The 8,448-nt window shown below is 40.1% G+C and overlaps 1 pseudogene; it reads right to left on the bottom strand.

The window, feature by feature from the left end:
- Positions 1–395: 395 nt before the first annotated feature.
- Positions 396–7,611, bottom strand: LOC111968985 (uncharacterized; annotated as a pseudogene).
- Positions 7,612–8,448: the final 837 nt, after the last annotated feature.

Raw genomic sequence — 8,448 nt, 5'->3', positions numbered from 1 at the left:
CTAATTCTTATTTTCAATCCCAGCCTAGGAACAGTGGGTTAACTGCCTTGTTCAGGGGCAGAACGACAGATTTTTACCTTGTCAGCTCGGGGATTCGATCTTGCAACCTTTCAGTTGACTAGTCCAACACTCTAACCACTAGGCTACCTGCCACCCCAAGTAAGTAACAAAGTAACAAAAAGTAACGAAAGTGCTTCCTGGAGGATTGAAACTATAATCAATAGAGCACAAGTGGAGTACTTTCATGGTGGTCTGGGTCATCACATTTTTTTTAAACGAACTGAAAGAATGAGGGACTACTTAGACTTGTCCAATAAGAAACACTCATTTTTGTTATCAGTTGCAAACAGTGTGCCCAAATTAATACACCCCGGGTAATGGTGTCCAATGTTTACCTACTTCATTTGATCATTGGGCTGTAGAAAGTACTCAAACACATTGTTCATGATGAGAAAATCTGAATTCTGTAACAGGGAATCCTGAGTCATGTTATCTGCATGGATGACCTGGGGAAATGTGAGACAATGAGAGAAAGCTGTGGCACTTATATATTCTTCAAAAATATAAGACAAAGATAAGTTCAAGAGACAAACTCAAATCAAATTGTATTTGTCAAATGCACAGAATACAACAGGTGTAGACCTCACAGTGAAATGCTTACTGAAAAGCGCTTAACCAACAATGCAGTTTTAAGAAAAAAAAGTGTTATTAAGTATTTACTAAAATAAACTGCAGTAAACATTTTTTAAATAACATTTTTAAAACGTTGTTGTTGAAAAATAACAAATAATTAAGGAGCAACAGTAAAGTAACAGTTGCGAGGCAATATACAGGGGGTACTAATGATCACTTTATCTGTATTCGGTCACTGAAGCCATACTTCTCCACAGCCATATTTTGAAGCCTGAAAAACTCTGCACTGATCTCTACCCCAGCAAGCCGAGCTGCAGAGCTGTACAGGTACCCCTGAAGCACAAACAGATGACTGGAAGAGTAAATACTTTTGTGCCAAAGCATTCATGAAACTGATTTTCCTGCAATATTGTCCACCACTAGTCTCCCAGTCACTGGTAGGACATGCTGGAACAGGAACTGGAGCTCCAGTATGGAAGAGTGAGAGATTAACTCAGAATAGAAACATAAAAAATAGACATTCATTTTGACACAATGCTGCTATATGAGGTTTATAACCCGACCCTCATCTTACACATCTACTAATTATTGATAGGCCATTGTAACTCAAGTAAGTACAATAGTTGGCCATGCAAGGCAACAAACCTGCTCAGGGGAGCTGTTCTGTGAGAGCCACATTTCAGGCAGTAGTTGCGGCTCATCTTGCCCTCCTCACAGAGTGTATCTACTGTCTCCTCGACATACAGGAAAGCATCCTCATGCAGTATGGGTTGGGGCTTCTGCTGGGTCTGAGTAATCAATTAATGATAAACAGAATTAGGCCTATGCTTTGTTGAAGCCTGTAAGCAGGAAGTCATCCCGCTGTAGTTTGTAAAATTTGATTCCTCACTGAAAATAAAAAGGTACACACACCTTGCACCAAATACAAGAACCCAGCTAGTAAATCTGGTGTAAAAGTGTTTGTTGTATCATGAAAGCAATTACTGTTACACACCTTCTGAATATCCAAGGAGTCCAAAAGAAGACATATCCTGAGATCCTATGAAGTACTTTGAAGTATAACCTTTTGATTGTCAACCAAGGACTAGCTAAATTTATACAGTTGAGTCAATATTATCATACATGAACATGGTATGGTTGATTACAGTTGCGGTCCGTCATTCAGGGCAGGTGGGGTAGAGCCCCATCTGTTTTGAGTCCCACGTGTTATGCTTAAAATGTAAATTAAATAGAAATCAGAGAGTTTTTTTTATTCTGGCATTAATTCGTGTCACATATCAGTTTGTAAACAATCTATAAAAATATCTATATATCCTTGAGTTTATAAAGCTGCATACACACATGGTCTCTTTCGTGAGTGAGTCAGCCTAGCTCAATGCTTTCTGTGGTGGAAGGGCAGCCAGCGAAAGTACAGAGCATAGGCGTTGGTAATGTTCTCTAGTTGCACCATGATTGGCTCAGTGTTTTGTCACTCATGGGGACACTACGTCACCACAGAATCTACAGGGAGAGCTAGGCAGTTCAAGCCCCTTTGGGTTCTGCCATATATTTACAGCAGAAGTGCCCATCAAAGAAGGCTCAAGGTCCTAGAGTATGCTGTGTTTTGTGTAGGCTTCCCATGGCATGACGTTTTGATATCCATGTAAATCTCTCTCGGACAAGGTGATCTTTATCAATATATTCACCTGTATTTACACCCCCCCCCCCCCCCAAAAAAAAAAAAAAATGAACCGCTAATTAGCTGCTAATGTGGCTATCATAAAGAACTACAAATGCCATGTTGATCTGGACGAGACTGCTGAATCGAGGCAAAGGTAAGAATCTCTGGATTAACTATCTAATGTTAGCTAAATGTAGTAATGAATAAATTGGCAACATTTCTTTAAATTGACAATTCTGTGAACTGTCTTGTGCATGTTTTAAATTGACACAATACCTGTTAGCAAAGATGTCAGCAAAGATGACGTGCTGGAGCTTGCAGGGATTTGCAGTTTTGTATGATATCTATTTTAATGCTAATTAGCATTTTCGAATCCGAATCCATCACGCCAAGGTAAGCTACACGAAACGCAGCAGACTCTATGACCTTGAGAGCCTTCTTGGACTGGCACTTCTGCTGTAATTCTATGTCTAAAATCTGTTTATAAAATTTTCAATGGGAAAAATAAATGGTGGAAAAACCAATGGAACCATTTCCCTGTTTGACCCCTAGGTTTTATGGGTATTATTATGACAGTGGGGCTCTTCTGGCCACAGATAAAATAATGTCAAATCACGTTGTGTCTACCATAGCTTTGATTGGACTGATCATGTCAACATCATATGTTCAAAATCTTAGCTAGCAAGCTAGCTAGCTAGACAAGAAGTCATCATTACGAATCACGTCGACAATCTACAGCAAAATCCTTTTCAATCCTTGTCATATGAAGAGAAATGATAGATAAATCATCTCAGGGGCTCATCTGCCATTGGACATAAACATTACACTACAAGTTGGAAATCGCTAATTCAACAATGAGTGCGTAAATTCAACAAAAAGTGGTTTGGAAGGAATCAGTGGCAAAGCGATCACTATTTTGCTCCCCCTACCTGCTATTAGATGGAGAGGGTTCGTGGTAATGACTGAAGCAGAATAAGTGGAGTCTGGGTTTAAGCATTTAAAACATCTGTCTGAAAGGGTCTCTTTTCCAGGCTTCAAAACATTCACACGCAACACCTTGGGCTAGAAAAGGTATAATAGATTGGCCATGCTGTCAATCCGGTATGACTCCATCCAGAGAATGCCAGGCTTTGATGACAAAGTTTGATGACAAAGTTTACCCACAAGAAGGACCGCTGGTCACTTGTTCAAGTGAGCACAACAACTGTGAGTCCAAAAATATTTATTGTATGCTGCTGCATAAATGCTGTAATATGCCAGGGAGATATGTATACTGTAGCTAAGAAAGTAATACTAAGTGTATGTTGTGTAGTAAGCTGTTAGTTGCCCATGTGTGTCACCCAGGGTTACCAGATATAGCTGAAATGTATAGCCCAGTGACCTCTCAAATCCCGCCTATAAAGTATGCCAAAATGTTTTTTTCAGCAGCAAGAGAGGAGTTGACACATTTATCCAATAAACCCTTTTTCCATAACGTTATCAAGTGAATTATGAAGGAATATCAACGTAATTTGACTGATGACAGAGGATCTCGAAATCCGCAAGAAACACTTTGACGAAATTCAAAAAACAAACGTTAGGCTATTTTCTGGCAACTGTGCAGTTATTATGTGCCAGACTACAAACCATTATAAATGGCCAATTTGAGAGATTGACTAATTATTTCAATAGCCATAGGCTACTGACAAACATCTGGGTTTATAATCGCAATTCAACTTTGTCATGGTTTGCTGAGCTATAGCCTAAAGCTCCTGATAGGCCAACAACTAATTTCAGGGAAAAGTCCACAATGAAACTGAAATTTGCCTAAATGATACATTTGCGATAGAGCTGTGACCATGACCGCAATTGATAACGTCCAATTTAATTAACTAAACACGGATATTAATAATTGCCTAATAACACAAGTGTCACGTTTCTGACCTTATTTTCCTTTGTTTAGTCTTTATTTAGTTGGTCAGGACGTGAGCTGGGTGGGTATGATCTATGTTGTCTGTTTCTATGTGGGGTTTCTTGTTTGGCCTGATATGGTTCTCAATCAGAGGCAGGTGTTAGTCATTGTCTCTGATTGGGAACCATATTTAGGTAGCCTGTTTTTGTAGTGTGTTTTGTGGGTGATTGTTCCTGTTCATCTGTTCTGTGTTCACTAGTTCAGGACTGTAGCATCTTCGGTTCTTTCTGTCAGTTTGTTGTTTTTGTTCGTTGTTTAAGTAGCCTATTAAAATATGGATTATCATCACGCTGCATTTTGGTCCTCCTCTCTTTCACCCGAAGACAGCCGTTACAACAAGTCTACAAGAACAAACTGAAGTTTGCTATTTATTAAATATTTTTGCCATCTCCATGAAGGCTAAACAAGTGGCACAAATTAATTTGGGATTTGGAAAAAGGGTTGGAAATAGGTGTCTCCACAACCAATCTGAATAGCCTACCTACCTACAACTGGAACAAAGTTGTCACGATGTAAGCCGGTGCTGCTCTGTCTCCATAACTCAGCTGCCTGCTGCAGCGCTCCCCACAACTCACTCAGCCTGCTCACTCCCTGATAGTCAGCAGTAGGTCACAGTGAAAAATATTCTGAACAAAAATTTAAACGCAATATGCAACAATTTCAAAGATTTTACTGAATTACAGTAAATTAATTAGGCCCTAATCTATGGATTTCACATGACTGGGAATACAGATATGCATCTGGTCACAGATACCTTAAAAATAATTGGCCTCACAATGGTCCTCAGGATCCCGTCACAGTATTTCTTTGCATTCAAATTTCCATCAATAAAAAAACTGTGTTGGTTGTCCGTAGCTTATGCCTGTCCATACCATAACCCAACCACCACCATGGGGCACTCTGTTCACAACGTTGACATCAGGAAACTGCTCCCCCACACGACGCCATACACGTGGTCTGCGGTTGTGAGGCCAGTTGGATGTACTGCCAAATTCTCTAAAACGAAGTTGGTCGCTTATGGTAGAGAAATGAACATTAATTAAATCCTCTGGCAACAGCTCTGGTGGACATTCCTGCAGTCAGCATACCAACTGCACGCACCCTCAAAACTTGAGACATCTGTGGCATTGTGTTGTGTGACAAAACCCCACATTTTAGAGTGGCCTTTTATTGTCCCTGGCACAAGGTGCACCTGTGTAATGATCAGACTGTTTAATCAGCTTCTTGATATGCCACAACTGTCAAGTGGATGGATTATCTTGGTAATAAGAAATGCTCACTAACATGGATGTAAACAAAAAAATAATAATTTTGAGAGAAATAAGCTTTTTGTGCGTATAGAACATTTCTGGGACCAACACTTTACATGTTGCGTTTATATTTTTGTTCAGTATACAGTTGAAGTCGTAAGTTTACATACCCTTTAGCCAAATACATGTAAACTCAGTTTTCACGATTTCTGACATTTAATCCTAGTAAATATTCCCTGTTTTAGGTCAGTTAGGATCACCACTTTATTTTAAGAATGTGAAATGTCAGAATAATAGTAGAGAGAATGATTTATTTCAGCTATTATTTCTTTCATCACATTCCCAGTGGGTCAGAAGTTTGCATACACTCAATTAGTATTTGGTAGCATTGCCTTTAAATTGTTTAACTTGGGTCAAAAGTTTCAGGTAGCCTTCCACAAGCTTCCCACAATAAGTTGGGTGAATTTTGTCCCATTCCTCCTGACAGAGCTGATGTAAGTGAGTCAGGTTTGTAGGCCTCCTTGCTCGCGCACACTTTTTCAGTTCTTCTCACAAATGTTCTATGGGATTGAGGTCAGGGCTTTGTGATGGCCACTCCAATACCTTGACTTTGTTGTCCTTAAGCCATTTTGCCACAACTTGGGAAGTATGCTTGGCGTCATTGTCCATTTGGAAGACCCATTTGCAACCAAGCTTTAACTTCCTGACTGATGTCTTGAGATGTTGCTTCAATATATCCACATAATTTTCCTGCCTCATGATGCCATCTATTTTGTGAAATGCACCAGTCCCTCCTGCAGCAAAGCATCCCCACAACATGATGCTGCCACCCCCGTGCTTCACGGTTGGGATGGTGTTCTTCGGCTTGCAAGCCTCCCCCTTTTTCCTCCAAACATAACAATGGTCATTATGGGAAAACAGTTCTATTTTTGTTTCATTAGACCAGAGGACATTATCCAAAAAGTATTATCTTTGTCCCCATGTGCAGTTGCAAACCATTGTCTGGCTTTTTTATGGCAGTTTTGAAGCAGTGGCTTCTTCCTTGCTGAGCGGCCTTTCAGGTTATGTTGATATAGGACTCGTTTTACTGTGGATATAGATACTTTTGTACTTGTTTCCTCCAGCATCTTCACAACGTCCTTTGCTGTTATTCTGGGATTGATTAGCACTTTTCGCACCAAAGTACGTTCATCTCTAGGAGACAGAACGCGTCTCCTTCCTGAGCGGTATGACAGCTGCGTGGGTCCACGGTGTTTATACTTGCGTACTATTGTTTGTACAGATGAACGTGGTACCTTCAGGCGTTTGGAAATTGCTCCCAATGATGAACCAGACTTGTGGAGTTCTACCATTTTTTTTCTGAGGTCTTGGCTGATTTCTTTTGATTTTCCCATGATGTCAAGCAAAGAGGCACTGGGTTTGAAGGTAGGCCTTGAAATACATCCACAGGTACACCTCCAACTGACTCAAATGACGTTAATTAGCCTATCAGAAACTTCAAAAGCCATGACAAAATTTTCTGGAATTATCCAAGCTGTTTAAAGGCACAGTCAACTTAGTGTATGTAAACTTCTGACCCACTTTAGTTGTGATATAGTGAATTATAAGTGAAATAATCTGTCTGTAAACAATTGTTGGAACAATTACTTGTGTCATGCACAAAGTAGATATCCTAACCGACTTGCCAAAACTAAAGTTTGTTAACAAGAAATTTGTGGTGGTTGAAAAACAAGTTTTAATGACTCCAACCTAAGTGTATGTAAACTTCTGACTTCAACCTTATATATACAGTACCAGTCAAAAGTTTGGACAAACCTACTCATTCAAGGGTTTTTCTTTATTTTTTCAAATTTCTACATCGTAAAATAATAGTGAAGACATCAAAACTATGAAATAACACATATGGAATCATGTAGTAACCAAAAAAGTTTTAAACAAATATTATATTTGAGATTTGAGATTCTTCAAAGTAGCCACCCTTTGCCTTGATGACAGCTTTGCACTCTTGGCATTCTTCCGACCAACTTCACCTGGAATGCTTTTCCAACAGTCTTGGACTTCTCACATATGCTGAGCACATGTGGGCTGCTTTTCCTCCGCTTTGCGGTCCAACACATCCCAAACCATCTCAATTGCGTTGAGGTCAGGTGATTGTGGAGGCCAGGTCATCTGATGCAGCACTTCATCACTCTCCTTTTTGGTCAAATAGCCCTTACACAACCTGGAGGTGTTTTGGGTCATTGTCCTGTTGAAAAACAAATGATAGTCCCACTAAGAGCAAACCTGATGGGATGGCGTATCGCTGCAGAATGCTGTGGTAGCCATGCTGGTTATTAAGTGTGCCTTGAATTCTCAATAAATGACAGACAATGTCACCAGCAAAGCACCCCCACACCATCCATGCTTCAAGGTGGAAACCACACGTGGAGATCATCCATTCACCTACTCTGCGTCTCACAAAGACACGGCGGTTGAACCAAAAAGCTCAAATTTGGACTCATTAGACCACCAGTCTCTTATTTTTATTGGTTTCCTTTAGTAGTGGTTTCTTAGCAGCAATTCGACCATGAAGGCCTGATTTACGCAGTCTCCTCTGAACAGTTGATGTTGAGATGTGTCTGTTACTTGATATGTGAAGCATTTATCTGGGCTGCAATTTCTGAGGCCGGTAAACTCTAATGAACTTATCCTCTGCAGCAGAGGTAACTCTGGGTCTTCCTTTCCTGTGGCGGTCCTCATGAGAGCCAGTTCCATCATAGCGCTTGATGGTTTTTGCGACTGCACTTGAAGAAACTTTCAAAGTTTTTGAAATATTCCAGATCGACTTTCATCTCTAAAAGTAATGATGGACTGTCATTTCTCTTTGCTTATTTGAGCTGTTTTTGCCATAATATGGACTTGGTCTTTTACCAAATAGAGCTATCTTCTCTATACCACCCCTACCTTGTCACAAC

This window comes from Salvelinus sp. IW2-2015, linkage group LG9 (genome assembly GCF_002910315.2).
Source record: "Salvelinus sp. IW2-2015 linkage group LG9, ASM291031v2, whole genome shotgun sequence".
In the NCBI taxonomy this organism is placed as follows: Eukaryota; Metazoa; Chordata; class Actinopteri; order Salmoniformes; family Salmonidae; genus Salvelinus; species Salvelinus sp. IW2-2015.
Note: the sequence above shows the minus strand (reverse complement) of the source record. Positions and strands in the feature narration are given on the sequence as shown.